The sequence below is a fragment of the Eleutherodactylus coqui genome, chromosome 12 (genome assembly GCF_035609145.1).
Source record: "Eleutherodactylus coqui strain aEleCoq1 chromosome 12, aEleCoq1.hap1, whole genome shotgun sequence".
Taxonomy (NCBI): Eukaryota; Metazoa; Chordata; class Amphibia; order Anura; family Eleutherodactylidae; genus Eleutherodactylus; species Eleutherodactylus coqui.
Window position 1 is genome coordinate 6,397,434 of NC_089848.1, and position 16,356 is coordinate 6,413,789.

The window sequence follows — 16,356 nt, forward strand, 5'->3', positions numbered from 1 at the left end:
TCAGTCACACAGGCGTTTGTACATATGTCTGACAGCTGCGTTTGCGATGCGCATCTATATAGACCCAATGTTTTGCAATGGGAGCGGTCACATGTGCAAATTTTTCATGCGCACAAAAGCATGCAGCGAAAATTATAGGACAGAACGATTCGTAGAACGCATGTAACTGCATTCTGCGGCAAATTGGTGTTCTGTGTATGTGCGCTCAATGGGGCCAGCGGCAGCAGCGCCGACCCCATTGAGAACATATACTAAACATATACAAAGGAGCTCAATGTTCTCCCATTGAATTCAATGGAGCCGGCAATACAGCCGGCTCCATTGAAAGCAATGGGCTGCCGGCAAGTGCTGTAGTAATTTTCGGTGAAGTGCTTCAAATATAAGCCCTTCCCTGAAAACCATCCTAAAAAAGTGTAAAAAATAAAAAAATCAAATATAAGCCCTTCCCTGAAAACCATCCTAAAAAGTGTAAAAAATAAAAAAAATCTATACTCACCTCTCTGCAGCTGCCGGGGCTCTGCCACGTCCAGACGGCTCTTCTCCTGAACTGCTCTCAGTAGTATTCAGCAGACGGGGATTTAAAATCCCCGCCTGCTGAATGGGCTGACTCTGATTGGCTGAGCACTGTAACCAATCACAGGCAGCTCTCAGCTATTGAATGACAGCTGAGAGCTGCCTCTGATTGGTCCCTGCGCTCAGCCAATCAGAGGCAGCACTCACCCGGTCCACACTCACATTTACTTGGTTTGTGCTTTTGGCCATGCAGTGGTCCTTCTCTCACGCTCAGTACTGAAGGGTAGTACTGGAACATCCCAGGTCAAACAGAAGGGGATCGCTCGGCTTCCTCCATTTTCACTCCCCACGGACCAATCTGTGTCTATGTGGCTCACTCACTGACTTCTCTTGCTGATTTCACCCCAAATCTCTCTTTCACAAGAAGACCCTTGCACTACACCTTGCAGACACATATATACAACATAGTCACGTGGCACACAACATGATACATTTCTCAGACATAATCCAGACATTAACCCATTCAGTACTGCAGAGGTTCAATGCAGATACCAAATGCACACTACAAATAAGACACCGACAAGACAAATGCACAAGACAGACATATAACATTATGGAGGGGCCCCACTTACTCTGGGCCACTACAGTCCCCCCTACTTAGAAGCGCCTCTTAAAACAGTGTGTATAATCTACATTTTGGTTTTCGCAGTGTTCTACTTATCATCTTGAGAACCATCTACACAGCCATGGAGTGTGCAAGGCAAAACCTATAAACACGAACTTCCCCTTTGGTTACTACTCAGAGCTTACCCATCCCGGTGTACTCAGACTACCTAAGACGTCACTTTCTATGTAAAGGCGTAATACACAACAAAAGTACAAAAGTAGTATAGCCATAACCAGAAGAAAATTACTACTAGGCTGGACGGAGTCCAGGAGGCACCAGGATTGCTATGAGGCACTTACATAATTCCTCTCCCCAAAGACTTAAGAAGAAATGCAACACTGTAGCTAGACATGAGAATAGAAAAGGGTGACTGGTAGGATTTGGAGAAAGAGGGGTAAGTGGAATGACCATCACTTCCCCTGAATCTCATGAAGGGTAGCAGCTTAAAGCCAATACCCCCAACTGAGCTGACTAAAGAGAAAGATGCTAATGATGCTGCACCTACTGAGACAGCTAGGACAACAGAGAGACACTGGTGCACTTAAGTGGTTTAGTAGGGTGTGGCGTCTAGACCTTCTGTCTCATACATACTCTTCATTCAAACATGGGCATTATTTATGTGCAAGCAATTTTTTTTAACTTTTAACCCCTTTCACTCTCCTGCACATTATTCCTAACATGATAAACGTTACTTAAACATTATGCAATCACGTTATGCATTTTGACTTTAGCAATATAACATTTGCATTATTAAACTGTAGTAATATAAAAATTTGAAATCATACTATGTATGAGGGAATAAATAACTCTGAAGTCCTTTTAGGGGCATAATCGGGACAAAAAAAAAATCTTTGAAGAAAGAGTTCAAAACAGAGTCTCTCAGCACTATGTCAAGTGAGCACTGCGGAAGTGCCGCCGGACAGACAGCTTCCGTTGACTTCAATGGAAGCCGGCCGTGCGTATCCTGCACAAAATCAGTGCTCACTGCGGAAGTGCCACGGGACGGATGGTTTCCATTGACTTCAATAGAAGCCGGCAGTGCGTAGCCCGCACAACATCGCAGCATGCTGAGATTTCTCACCCACCAGTGGAAAATCGCAATAGATTTCCACTCGTGGGCAGGAAATCGCGGATTGTCATTGCATGCTATGGGCTGGATTTGCTGTGGAATCCGGAGGAGGAATCCCGCTCCCGGATTTCACAATGCAAATCCACCTGTATGCAGGAAGCCTAAGACACTGACAAGACAAATGCATGAGACAGACATATAACATTATGGAGGGGCCTCACTAACTCTGGGCCACTACCTTTTGAGCCTCTGGCCTCCAGCACATGGGAGGAAATCACAGCGCAGCTTTCATTTTACCTCAGCAATTCTTATACTGCTAAAGTAAAATGAAAGATGCGCTGTGATTGGTTGTTATTTTTTATACTGTTGAGGTAAAATTAAAGCTGCGCTGTGATTGGTTGCTATTTCTTGTGCTGCTCAGGTAAAATGAAAGCTGCGCTGTGATTGGTTGCTATAACACACTGTATATGCCTTAATAGCATTAGCTGTCATCAGGAATCCAGGGTCTCCAAACCTCTGTGTAAATCATCTCTATAGAATCCAGTTTCCATGGAAACAACAAAGGGAAATCCTCTTTTGTTAAGAACTGGAGAGATTCATGGCAAACATTTCTGTTACGTTTTAAAGCTGTTCCATTAAATACAGTTTTTCCTCAAGTGGTATTTTTAGGTAGATAGTACAATTACTAATATTTACATTCTGTGTAACAGAAACATATTAATACCAGAACACCTTACAAGCATGCAAAACAAGCCTGTGTCATGCAGGAGGCCTAAAACTGGAATATTTGAGTTTAGAAAAGTCAGCACTTTTTTAGGGAGGGACAATTTTTTTTTAGTCATGTTATTTTTTAATTTTTTTCCTTATATTTTTACAGCTTCACCATACTTATTAACCAATTAAAGACCAAGCACTGTAAATTTACGGCGCTTGGTCCTGAGTTTTAATCCCGTCTGATAGTAAAAATACAGTGCAGGATTAAAGCCCCTGTTCTGCAATCAATCAGAAGCAGGTCGGGTTGTCAGCTGTTAGTCACAGCTGTGAATCCGAAGGAGAAGGCAGGAGGAGTTGTTAACCCCTTCTGCGTTCTCTTTTCCCGAGTACACATCGCGCAATGAGCACTATGTACTAAAAAGTGAAAGTGTTTCTTCCACTACGTGAGTTGGCGATCACGTGACCGCCGGGTCCCCCTGTTACAGCAGAGCTGCAGGGTCCTAGCAGCTCTTCTAGTGACTATTGTCACTACAGGGGAATGTTTTCCCCTGTAACTGGGGCTCCAATGGATACCCCAGCTACAGTGGAAAAATGTCAAATAAAAAAAAAACAAGAACATGTGAATGTTCTCCAGAAGTCTTATATGACATCATAGGGGAACATAAATAATAAAAAAAAATAATAATAAAAATTACAGAATAAAAGAAAAATATGTACATAAAGAAAATAACCCAAAGCGTATGCGCCCTGTAATCCAAAACTATACACATTATATATCAAAACATCCTAAACAAAATGAAGAATCTATTCCCTTACTTTATTTTAGCGTAAATATACTAATTTAAAAAAAAAATAACTATAAATGTTTAAAAAAAATATTTTGTAGTTTCTTACCCCCCATTAAAAAAAATTAAAAAAGGAAAAAAAAGTCAGTGAAAAAGATATTTAAAAAAAATAGCCCTATATGTCATGGAAAAAAGCACAGCAAAATAATTTTGGTAGCTGAAGAAAAAAAAATAGGGCAGTTAAACCATCACATGGGTAAAATTCCTAAAAAGGGTCTGGTTAAAGGGCTACTCTGGCCAAAACATATTTTTCCATCCCTGCCCCCTCACCTATAACACTCTGGAGGACCCCTCTGTGTATTACAGCCCCTTTCCTGCAGTGTAGCCCCCTGTCTGATGTTACTTTTCACCACCATCTTGAAAGTGAGAGATTTTAGTTGCATTTTCACATCCATCTTCTGATGCATCAACAGCTATGCCATTTATTCTTGCAAGGGAAAAGGTTCATTTATCTTCTATATTTATGAGAAACTGATTTAATTTGAGAATACATAACCCTAATCTGAGCGTGTCAGAATTGAGATCACATGACCATCTGAGGGGGAAAAAAACTAAGTGTTTCAGAAAGATATGTTAGGTCCACGGTTTAGACTAAAGCTCCCTGTTCATGGGTGTTGTGGGAGCCACCGCCCGGGAGCAGGATCCGCAGACAAATCTCTGCCGGTCAGCCTAATCTGATAGATAGGCTGACCGTGGAGAATCAAGGCAATTCGCAGCATGCTGCGAATTGCCAGCTGAGAGCAGAAAATCACAATGATTCTCTGCTCGTGGACAGGTAACCGGCGCTACTAACATTAACCCGAACTACTAACAGCGCTGATCCCGGTGCACACTGTGATGTCAGTGTGCACCAGGATCCTCCTCCCCCCGTCCCCCGACGTCTCTTACCTGTTGGTTCCGCGGGAGCGTCCGGGGGAGAAGGCGTCCTGCAACACACTGACGTCACAGTTTGCGTCGGAGATTATCGCTGCTGGAGGGCGCCGGGCACTAGAGGAGCGGAGCTTCCACAAGGTAAGTACATGGGTCTGGGGGGGGTCTGCTGTGAGGGGGCAGTCACCGCTGGGGGGGGGGCATCTGTGTGTGGGGCAGGTAATGCTGGGGGCCACTGTGTGTGTGGGGCAGGTAATGCTGGGGGCCGCTGTATGTGTGTGGGGCAGGTAACGCTGGGGGCCGCTGTGTGTGTGTGTGTGGGGGGCAGGTAACGCTGGGGGCCGCTGTGTGTGTGTGTGGGGCAGGTAACGCTGGGGGCCACTGTGTGTGTGTGTGGGGCAGGTAACGCTGGGGGCAGCTGTGTGTGTGTGTGGGGCAGGTAACGCTGGGGGCCGCTGTGTGTGTGTGTGTGGGGCAGGTAACGCTGGGGGCCGCTGTGTGTGTGTGTGGGGGGGGCAGGTAACGCTGGGGGCCGCTGTGTGTGTGTGTGTGTGGGGCAGGTAGCGCTGGGGGCCGCTGTTTGTGTGTGGGGCAGGTAACGCTGGGGGCCGCTGTGTGTGTGTGTGTGTGGGGCAGGTAACGCTGGGGGCCGCTGTGTGTGTGGGGCAGGTAACGCTGGTGGCCGCTGTGTGTGTGTGTGTGGGGCAGGTAACGCTGGGGGCCGCTGTGTGTGTGTGTGTGTGTGGGGCAGGTAACGCTGGGGGCCGCTGTGTGTGTGTGTGGGGCAGGTAACGCTGGGGGCCGCTGTGTGTGTGTGTGGGGCAGGTAACGCTGGGGGCCGCTGTGTGTGTGGGGCAGGTAACGCTGGGGGCCGCTGTGTGTGTGTGTGTGTGGGGCAGGTAACGCTGGGGGCCGCTGTGTGTGTGTGTGTGTGTGGGGCAGGTAACGCTGGGGGCCGCTGTGTGTGTGTGTGGGGCAGGTAACGCTGGGGGCCGCTGTGTGTGGGGGGGGGCAGGTAACGCTGGGGGCCGCTGTGTGTGTGTGTGGGGCAGGTAACGCTGGGGGCCGCTGTGTGTGGGGCAGGTAACGCTGGGGGCCGCTGTGTGTGTGTGTGGGGCAGGTAACGCTGGGGGCCGCTGTGTGTGTGTGTGGAGCAGGTAACGCTGGGGGCCGCTGTGTGTGGGGGGCAGGTAACGCTGGGCGGCGCTGGGGACTCATCATTACTAAGATAAGTGAGGTGGAGGCTGGGAGAGGTGAGGGCCTGTGCTATGGGGGTTTTGGGTTTATTAAATACAGTTATACATTACAATTATACATATTTGTTATTTAAACTATAAATATCGCGTATTTATGTTTTTTTCTCGAAGTGACACACTGCCCGAGTCATGCTCGGCTTTTTGGCGAATTTTGACACACCGAGCTCAAAAGGTTGGCCATCACTGGCCTAGAGGAAGCCCACAGGGTCATCCTTATCGGGACGCCAGCGCTGCTTATAAGCAGGGTCTTCCCTCCCCCTGTTACTAACTCAGCTCAAGATACCTTCCCTAGTTCTCACCTACGGAACTGGTTTTATACATCCGGTATCCTACCTCCGTATACCAGAGTTAGCTGTCAGCTGTGCTGGACTGGGTCATCACCTATCTGGTAGGTTGATACAGTGGTTCCATGTCCACAGGCTTTACAAGAGAGAAATGACTAACCAAGGTAACTAGCTCACCTATATATATTGTATAACAGCTGCATTATGGATCAATAAAAAAATCACCAGAGTGGCTCTTTAACACTTTAGCAGGGAACATATTGGCTACTGTATGTGTTCCATAGTGTTCCTATATAGAGATCACTGATAAACAGTGATGTAATGGTAACAGCCTATCAGATGTTACCAGTGATCTGTATACATAAAGATGCCGAGAGGGTGCACATTTTATCCTCTCTGCATGCTTTATTACTGATGTCATGGGATTCCCTAGTAACCACCCTAATGTGAGAACACAGTACTGAACGTCTATGAGTATGATTCTTTTCATTCCGTTTGTGCATACACACTTCACTGTTCTCTATGGGAGTGCACGCATATGGACTGCATGAAAACAGTCATACTGATAGGTGGAGCTCCACATTTCCTGAGGTGACAGTGCAGGAACGAGGAGTGCGGACAGAGTGAGCGCAATGCTTGTGGGGTTGCTGCCTGGTTAGAAGTCCACTATGGGGGCTACTATTAATACTGGAGCCACTATGGGGTCACTATTACTACTGGGGCAACTAACGCGGGCACGATTAATACTGCGGCCACTATGGAAGTCACTATTATAGTGTTGCCACAATTAACCCTTTCCAATCCACTGTCTGACGTCTGAAGACATTATGATTTAAGGCTGTACAGCTCTGATATTGGAAGACGTCAGTCAGGGTTCTCTTACTGTGTATTGCCAGGCTCTCTGCTGTTGGAGCCTATGAAACATGTCACCTCATGCAGTACTGGCTTTAGCCAGCATATAGCGCTGTTGTACAATGGCAGAAAAAGAGTAAGCCCCCTAGGAAAACCAGAATACAAATTGCATTGGAAAGGGTTAATACTGGAGCCACTATGGAGATCAGTTATACTACTGGGGCCATTATAGGGAACACTATTACAGTGTGGCCACTATAGGGGGTACTATTAATACTGGGGCCCCTAACATGATTACTACTGGGATCACTAACAGGTTCACTGTTATTACTGGAGCCATTAAGGGAGTCACTATTACTGTCAGGTGCACTATTGCTCTGTCACTTCAATGCTTCTAATATGTGTTGGGTATTTTGGGTATTGGCGTTTTCAATGTCTGTAAAATGAGTATTTTTTTGTCAGAGGGGTGCCATTGCAGCGAACCGTAGGGTAACTCCGGACAGGGCATACGTTGAGATGCTGGGAGGGTAGAGTGGACACTTGTCACGGTGGCACTTACCAGGCTCCCTCCCGGTGGGACACACGCACACTCGGACAGAGCAGTGCTGGGCCTCTTCCGGACACCCCTAGGAGAGGGATGGCCAATAAACATGGAAACAGGATATAAAGTTGTCACAGGTGATGCCACCATTCCGTTACCCACCGGAATGACCCTCGGCAGTAAATAAATAAAGGAGCCGCAGACAGTATTAAAGTTCCTCAGCTCCCTGGGAACCGTCACAGCCTGGCAAAACTTTACCTGTAGAAAACTTGGTACAAGGCACAAATTGCAAAAGATGGCCGTGCAGGCAAAACAGCAGATTTGAGGTCAGGGAGGAAACCCAACATGACACCGGTCCTGCAGTCTCAGTTATCTGACAGGAACTCTCCAGAGGAGGATAGGAGTAGGGTCACTCCACAGACACTCACGTAGGTCAGTTTTCTGGAAACGCTCACTTTCAATTTCTCTCTCTTACTTCTCTTGCTCTCTTTCCCTCACGGTTCCCGGTATAGGGACCCTCAGGAAGCACTCCTCTTCTTCCATACTTCACCACATGAAGGTTGAAGGTACCTGTGTGTGGCTGGCACTCTGAAGACTCCAGAACCGAGAAGATGATGGAAAACAGGCTCCAGACTCCCTACCCCACCCAAATCACTCTTATTTATAGACAACATAGATCACGTGACTAGACAAATATTGATACTTTGCAGACATCTCCCAGGCTCCTGCAAATGTTTGCATGAGACTACTCACTTGCTGCAGCTGTGCAATACACATAACACGACTAGATAACTTTGCACAGCGCATCTACAAAAGACATGACATGTATGACATTTATGGAGGGACCAGCAACATAGACTTCTGGCCACTACACCATCTCATATTTCGCCACAGGCAGCATAAAACCTTGGTGCACCCCTGTGTATAGCATATTGTATTTAGCCATGTATGAAGCCATGAATTTTACGATATTAGTTAGGTTTTGTAGTATTTGACTAAGATTGATAAATTCCAACTGGAAAACTTATCCACAGAATTGATAAAAAAGCCTATTGTTCTGCTAACAAGGGACTGAGTGATTACTAATTGCTGTGAGTCAATACCCACAATGGAACACTTTAAATGCATGCACTGTACAGAAAAGCCCCTTTTATTCATCTAACTATTGCATTGTTTTACAAAGCATATTCCTTTCACATCTTCCACAAGGGTGTGTGTTTTTGTGTGGGTAGGTATTACTATCTACGGAAATGGAAAAGAAAAGAAACTCACATATAAGAAATAAACTATTCTACTTAGCGGAGTTGCCACATGTATTTTTAGAAAGTCGAAAAACATCTGATTCAGTGTGGAATCTCCGATGCAAATGTGGCATGAAATCCCGCAGATAAGCCCTAAAATCCTGGACAACATGCAGGTGCAATTTCGTCCGGGAAACGTCGGAGGGCATAATCGACGCCAGACGGATCATGTTGTGCTGAAGGTGTCGTTTGATTCTGTCATAGGACAGATCTGTTCACATAAGGAAAAAATATCTCTGTACGGAAACCCAATTCTGATGTGAATGTGGCCTAAATCATACATGGTATCATCATTTAAAATGTTTTCCACATGTGACACTTTAATATTACGCGGCGGAGCCCGTCACGCTCGTGGGAAGGAGGCCTAAAGGAGTAATCCAGGCAGCGGAGATACACCGGGGTCGGAGCAGAAGCGCTGCGCTGACTCTGGTGTAGTGGCTGGCGTTCATAATTGCAGGTGCACCTCTTATTAAAATCAATGGGAGCTGAGCCTGTAATTGCAGGTTGGGGTTCCGTTGATTTCAATAAGAGCTGCGCCTGCAATTACGAGCTTCGGGCACTACATGGGTTGGGGCAATGGCTTCTGCTCCGACCTCAATGTAACCCACCTGGATAATCCCTTTAAAAGTATTGGTATAGGGCAGGGTTTCCCAACCGGGGGGGAATATTCCGATGGCGACATAATACAATGAGTACAAGAATACTAGTCGTGGAGCCGCGGCACCCCTGGCAGCCTCTCTGCATGCAGCATAGTTCTTAAAGCTGGCTTTGTTGCTGCCGATTCTCTGGATGATGTAAAGAAAGAGAACCACGGCACTCACAGAAAAATAGCCCACGGACTGGATATCCAAGTGGGGGGAGAAAAAAGGACAGGGACCTTAAAGACTTAGCAGTCGGAAAAAATGCAAAGCCACCATAGAGGCTATGGACCTAAGCCTCATAAGACATGTACAAAAAAAATAGAGGGGGTGGCAGCATAAAGTGATGTAAAACTTTTTCTTTAAAAGAGCATGTTTATTGCTTCAGAGTTAAGAAAGGCAACGTTTCGACCTGTTAATAGGTCTTTTTCAAGCCAAATAACGTAAGAAACAGGGTATAGGGTCCATGTTCCGCAAGCTGGGGGCGTGTTTCATCCAGAGAGCCGGCGGCAACTGAGCCAGCACGCAAGAACAGGGGCCGGAACGCTGCGCACACAGCTGCAGGGCACCGGCGACAGTGCTGGAGCACCGAGGTGAGTGGCTTTTTGCATGCCCTGGACTCCGGGGCCACATGTAAAATGGTGGTGGTGCCCTATTCAGCAATTCCAGCAACCTGATTGGTTGTTTGGTGAATCAGCCAACCCAAACAACCAATCAGGTTGCTGGAATTGCTAAATAGGGCACAAGTCTTGTGGAAAGGTTAATATGCAGGGGGTAATGGGAGCATGTAAGGTGGTGGTGGTGGGTGCGTGGGGGGGTAATGGGCGCATGTAAGGTGGTGATGGTGGGTGCGTGGGGGGGTAATGAGCGCAGGTAAGGTGCTTGTGATGAGTGCGTGGGGGTAATGGGCGCATGTAAGGTGGTGGTGGTGGTGAGCGCATGTGAGGTGGTGGTTGCATGGGGGGGTATTAGGCGCATGTAAGGTGGTGGCGATGGGTGCGTGGGGGGGTAATGAGCACATGTAAGGTGGCGATGGGTGCGTGGGGGGGTAATGAGCACATGCAAGGTGGTGGTGATGGGTGCGTGGGGGGGTAATGGGCGCATGTAAGGTGGTAGTGATGGGTGCGTGGTGGGCTAATGGGCGCATGTAAGGTGGTGGTGGGTGCGTGAGGGGGGTAATGAGCACATGTAAGGTGGTGGTGATGGGTGCGTGGGGGGGTAATGGGCGCATGTAAGGTAGTGATGGGTGCGTGGTGGGGTAATGGGCGCATGTAAGGTGGTGGTGGGTGCGTGGGGAGGTAATGAGCGCATGTAAGGTGGTTGTGATGGGTGCGTGGGGGGGGTAATGGGCGCATGTAAGGTGGTGGTGGATGCGTGGGGCGTAATGGGCGCATGTAAGGTGGTGGTGGTGGATGCGTTGGGCGTAATTGGCGCATGTAAGGTGGTGGTAGGTGCGTGGGGGGGGGGTAATGGGCGCATGTAAGGTGGTGGTGGTGGGTGCGTGGGGGGGTAATGAGCGCATGTAAGGTGGTGGTGATGGGTGCGTGGGGGGTAATGGGCGCATGTAAGGTGGTGGTGGTGGGTGCATGGGGGGGTAATGAGCGCATGTAAGGTGGTGGTGATGGGTGCGTGGGGCATAATGGGCGCATGTAAGGTGGTGGTAGGTGCATGGGGGGGATAATGGGCGCATGTAAACCGATGGAGGAAGGGAGGGGAGAGAATGGCTGCATGTAAAATGGTGGAGAGAGGGGAAAGAATGGCTGCATGTAAAATGGTGGAGGGAGGGGAGAGAATGGCTGCATGTAAAATGGTGGAGGGAGGGGAGAGAATGGCCGCATGTAAAATGGTGGAGGGAGGGGAGAAAATGGGTGCATGTAAAATGGTGGAGGGAGGTAAGGGAGAAAATGGACGCATGTAAAATGGTGGAGGAAGGGAGGGGAGAGAATGCCCGCATGTAAAATGGTGGAGGGAGGAAATGGCGGCGGCCGCATGTAAAATGGTGGAAAGTGGGACGGGAGAGAATGGCCACATGTAAAATGATAGAGGGAGGGGAGAGAATGGCCGCATGTAAAATGGTGAAGGGAGGGAGGGAATGGCTGCATGTAAAATGGTGGAGGTAGGCATATTGGCCTTCCCAACCTCCACATGAGCAAACCTAACAACCAATCACCGTGAATGTGTAAATCCAAACAACAAATCTGGTTGCGGATGGTGAGGAGGTGGGGAGTGAAAGGCTAATATGTGTGGGTGAGGGAATGGCTGCATGTAAAATGGTGGAGGGAGGGAATGGCGGCAGCCGCATGTAAAATGGTGGAGGGAGGAGAAAGAATGGCCGCATGTAAAATGGTGGAGAGAGGGGAGAAAATGGCCGCATATAAAATGGTGGAGGGAGGGGAGAGAATGGCCGCATGTAAAATGGTGGAGAGAGGGGAGAAAATGGCCGCATGTAAAATGGTGGAGGGAGGGGAGAAAATGGGTGCATGTAAAATGGTGGAGGGAGGGGAGAGAATGGCCGCATGTAAAATGGTGGAGGGAGGGGAGAAAATGGGTGCATGTAAAATGGTGGAGGAAGGGAGGGGAGGGAATGCCCGCATGTAAAATGGTGGAGGGAGGGAATGGCGGCGGCCACATGTAAAATGGTGGAGGGAGGGAAGGGAGAGAATGGCCGCATGTAAAATGGTGAAGGGAGGGGAGAGAATGGCCGCATGTAAAATGGTGGAGGGAGGGAGGGGAGAGAAAGGCCGCATGTAAAATGGTGAAGGGATGGAGGGAATGGCCGCATGTAAAATGGTGGAGGTAGGCATATTGGCCTTTTACTCCCAACCTCTACATGAGCCAACCTAACAACCAATCACCGTGAATGCGTAAATCCAAACAACAAATCAGGTTGCGAATGGTGAGGAGGTGGGGAGTGAAAGGCTAATATGTGTGGGGGAGGGAATAGCTGCATGTAAAATGGTGGAGGGAGGGAATAGTTAGCAATGATCATTAAAGGGTTGTAAATGACTAGATTTTGTATATCGTGTAAACATTTTGGGTAGAGGTGCCCCTGTGAAAAAAATCCCATGTGAAAATTGACATTCAATGTGGAATATATGTCGGAATAATCCAAGCCCCTAAACACGGCCCTGGCCACACCCTAACCACGCCCCCTATTGGTAGGGGCGCCGCGCCATTAATTTTTTTTTACCAGGGGTGCCCAAAGGCTGAAAAGGTTGGGAACCACTGGTATAAGGCCTCTTTCACACAGGCGGCAGCGATATAGCTGCAAAAAAATCGCAGCGATATCACATTCAAGTTCTGTGTGATATCGCTGCAATATCATGATTTCATGTTGTGCGACTCTGTAGCACTCTTTTGCCATGTTTTTAAGGGGGGCTTGAAATATAAGCCCTATCCCAAAAATAAGCCCTAGCTACATTTAAAAAAATGGAAAATTTACATCTCCTAACAGCTGCTGTCCGCTCTGCCGCACATCTTCTCTGCAGGTTCCCGGCACTTGTCTTCAGTCTTCAGGCAAGGCTTTCTGGTCAGGAGTTTGTCACATCCAGGGGTTTCACCTTCTTGTCAATGGGGCCAGCAGCTGCCTCTGATTGGCTGAACACTGTGACCAATCAGGCAGCGCTTCCAGGAGGCGAGGATTTTTTAAATCCCCGGCCAGAAGAAAATGATGAAGAACAGTGCCGCGGACCCAGGGAGAAGATGCGCCAGAGCCAGACACAGCTTCTAGGTGATGTATTCATTTTTTTCCCCAAGCATCTAGGGCTTATTTAAGGGCTTTGACAGCAGGGTTTCCTACTTTTACAGTACGATTTCCTACTGTCAAAGTTGCATTGATTCGCACAAAAAGTTAGTTTTGTGCAAATTGCAAAATGCTGTCCTATTTTTTGCAGGTGTGAATTTTATTCGCTCACAAAAAACGCACATGTGACAGTTTTCATTGGAAAGCATTGGTTCTAATAGATGCGAATCGCAAACGCACCAAACATGTGAAAAAAAGTGAAATCATTGAATGGCCGAGTGCTGCCTGTGATTGGCTGAGCAGTGTGACCAATCACAGGCAGCGCTCAGCTGTCATTTAATGAATGGCTGAGCACTGTCTGTGATTGGCTAAGGGCTCAGCCGATCAGATGCAGCCCTTTCAGCAGGCGGAGATTTTAAATCCCTGCCTGCTGAAAGAACTTCATTACAGTGATGGGACCCAAGCGGCTAGCCGCGCCTGAGCCCCGGCAGTGGCGGAGAGGTAAGTATATACATGTATTTTTTCTTTTACTACAGCTAGGAATGATTTTCGGGGAAGGGCTTATATTTAAAGCCCTTTCCTGAAAATCACTGCAGGTGTTGCTGACATCCCATTGCTTTCAATGGGGCCACCAGCAGCAGCGTCCGCCCCATTGAAAGCAATGGGAGAACAGCGCGATCCTCTGCCACAGCTGTCACAGCTGTGGCAGGGGATTCTTTACTCCCCGTGGGTGGGGGAGGGGGTGCTTGTCACTGAACACTGTGACAGTACAGTGTTCAGTGATGAGGGAACTCCCCGCGGGGAATATTCGGGAAGATCCCAAAGTCTTTCTAATGGGCCATTTAGAAACAACGATTATCGCTTAAAAGTCGCTCAAAAGACATCTTTTGAGCGATAATCATTGTGTGCATTTACACGGCAAGATGATTGCTTAAAATTTGCTCAAACGGCAGTTTGAGTGACAGTTTTATGCGTTCACTTTGCATAAGTGTGTAAATGAAGGCTCACGCTGTATGCAGAAGACAAGCAGGACCGCTATCTTTTGCATACAGCTGTTGCCTTTTTGAAGTGCTCAGCTGGTATACAGCTCAGTGCTCCGAGCAGGGTATGCAGAACACAGCTGGAGTGCTGTCTTCTGCATACACCTGCTGTGTTCACGGAGTGCTCAGCTAGTATACAGCTGAGAGCTCTCAGTGGGGTATGCAGAAGACAAGCGGGGCTGCTTGTCTTCTGTATACAGCTGTTTTCTTCTCCAAGCGCTCAGCTGGTATACAGCTGAGTGCTCCGAGCGGGGTATGCAGAACACAGCTGGACCACTTGTCTTCTTCATACTCTGTCTGTGTTCTCCCAGCGGGATACCAGCTGAAACAATAGTATCAGTGGTATCCCACTGAGAACTCAGCATGAGGCACTGATAAGGCTCATTGTTCTTTTTCTGCTTACTGAAAGACAAGGATGAACGAGTCGTTAAAGAAAACTGCACGATGTCCATGCAGTTAGACCCAATGATTCTTGCTCAAAAGACGGCTTTGAGCAATTTTTGAGCGAGAATCATTGGGTTTAAATGGCCTTAACAGCTATAAAGGAACCACACATTTGCAATCTATGAAAGCTAATAACGGCAACCTGTTGTTTACACTGCTTGCATGGAAAAGGTTTACGTATAAACAATTTAGTGAATGATGAACAATGCTTTTTTTGTTCATCTTTCATTATTTTGCTCATATGCATAATTATTATTATGAAGCTCGAACATGCTGTCCAAACTGCAGGAAGCATTTTATGGACCTTTCACATGGGACAGAATAAGTCGGCGCGGACATTTCTGCATCCTAATGTTGTCCTTATGAAGCTTGAATTCAACACTTATTAAAATTCGCACCTCTTTACTTCAAAACCGTCTGCGGAATAAAATGCAAGAAATTCTAAATGCTGCAGATTTGGCTGTGGTTTTTGTACTGCATCTGCTGCAGGTTTTAACCCTTGTATTTAAAGGGTTGAGATCTGTAGCATTAATCCGCAGCATACATAAGCATGCTACGGATTTAGTATCCACAGTGATTTTAGAAATCACGTCAACGTGGCTTGTACTGTAAATGCTGTGGAAATTCTGCAGCATTTCGATTATGTGTGAAGCCGGTCTACGAGTGAATGGGATTGATTTGCTGTGTATTTTCCATGCAGATTTGTGCAAGAAAAATTCACAGGAGAATACTGTAGCAGAAACGATGATGAGATTTTAATAACTCTCATCAACATGGTGCGTAAATTTTCAGTGCGTAAATTGACCTGACGTGCAAAATCTTAAATTGCAGCATGTCAGTTTGTCACATACTTTCCTCATTGACATCAAAGTGGAAGTGAAATTCCACTACAAGGCAGGGTTCACAAGGGGCGTGAAAATCGCGCAAGATTTGTGTGTTGCGAGAGGCACAAATCTCACACAAATATGAATCCCAATTCGGATGCGTGAAATAAGTCGCGGTACGTCCTATCTTGGAGCGTGCTCTTGCATCACATCTCCCATTGTCTTCAATGGGGCCGGCGATCCTCTGTCAGGCACGGCCGAGGATCGCAACTGCTTCGAATCCTTGCAACTGCAGGGAAAATGCATGTTGGTGAGCGCGACATCAGGCCTTGATTAACGACCCGATATCGCGTTCGCCCATGTGAAGTTATCCTCGATGCATTCTTGCAGATTTTGCTGTGGATTACCTGCAGATTCACAGCAAAAGCCACAACTGTGGATTCTAGACCCTTGCTTTTTTTTAAAAATCCACAGGAAAATCAGCAACAAATCCACACCAAAATCTGGATGACTTGGTGTGGATTTGCTGTGGAAATTTTCCTGTGTGCATTTACCCTAATAGCTAACACAAGAATATCTCATATTAGAAAGTTCCACCATCCTACAAGAGAGCTATTGTATACATATTATGGACACTCACCACATTGTCATTTGCCCAACAACAACAGCTTTGAAATGAGTCATGGACGTAGCAAGAAGAACATAACTAGATTTAACCTCTTAACAACCATACACCAAAAATGTACAAAGCATGGT

At 47.3% G+C, this 16,356-nt stretch overlaps 1 protein-coding gene across 1 annotated transcript in view; it reads right to left on the reverse strand.

Moving 5' to 3' along the window:
• Positions 1-7,931, reverse strand: part of LOC136587031 (mediator of RNA polymerase II transcription subunit 1-like) — a 136,364-nt gene extending 128,433 nt beyond the window's left edge. Inside the window, exon 1 of the mRNA XM_066585442.1 lies at positions 7,870-7,931. The gene's annotated coding sequence lies outside the window, so the exon portion shown is untranslated. The remainder of the gene's footprint in view (positions 1-7,869) is intronic.
• Positions 7,932-16,356: the final 8,425 nt, after the last annotated feature.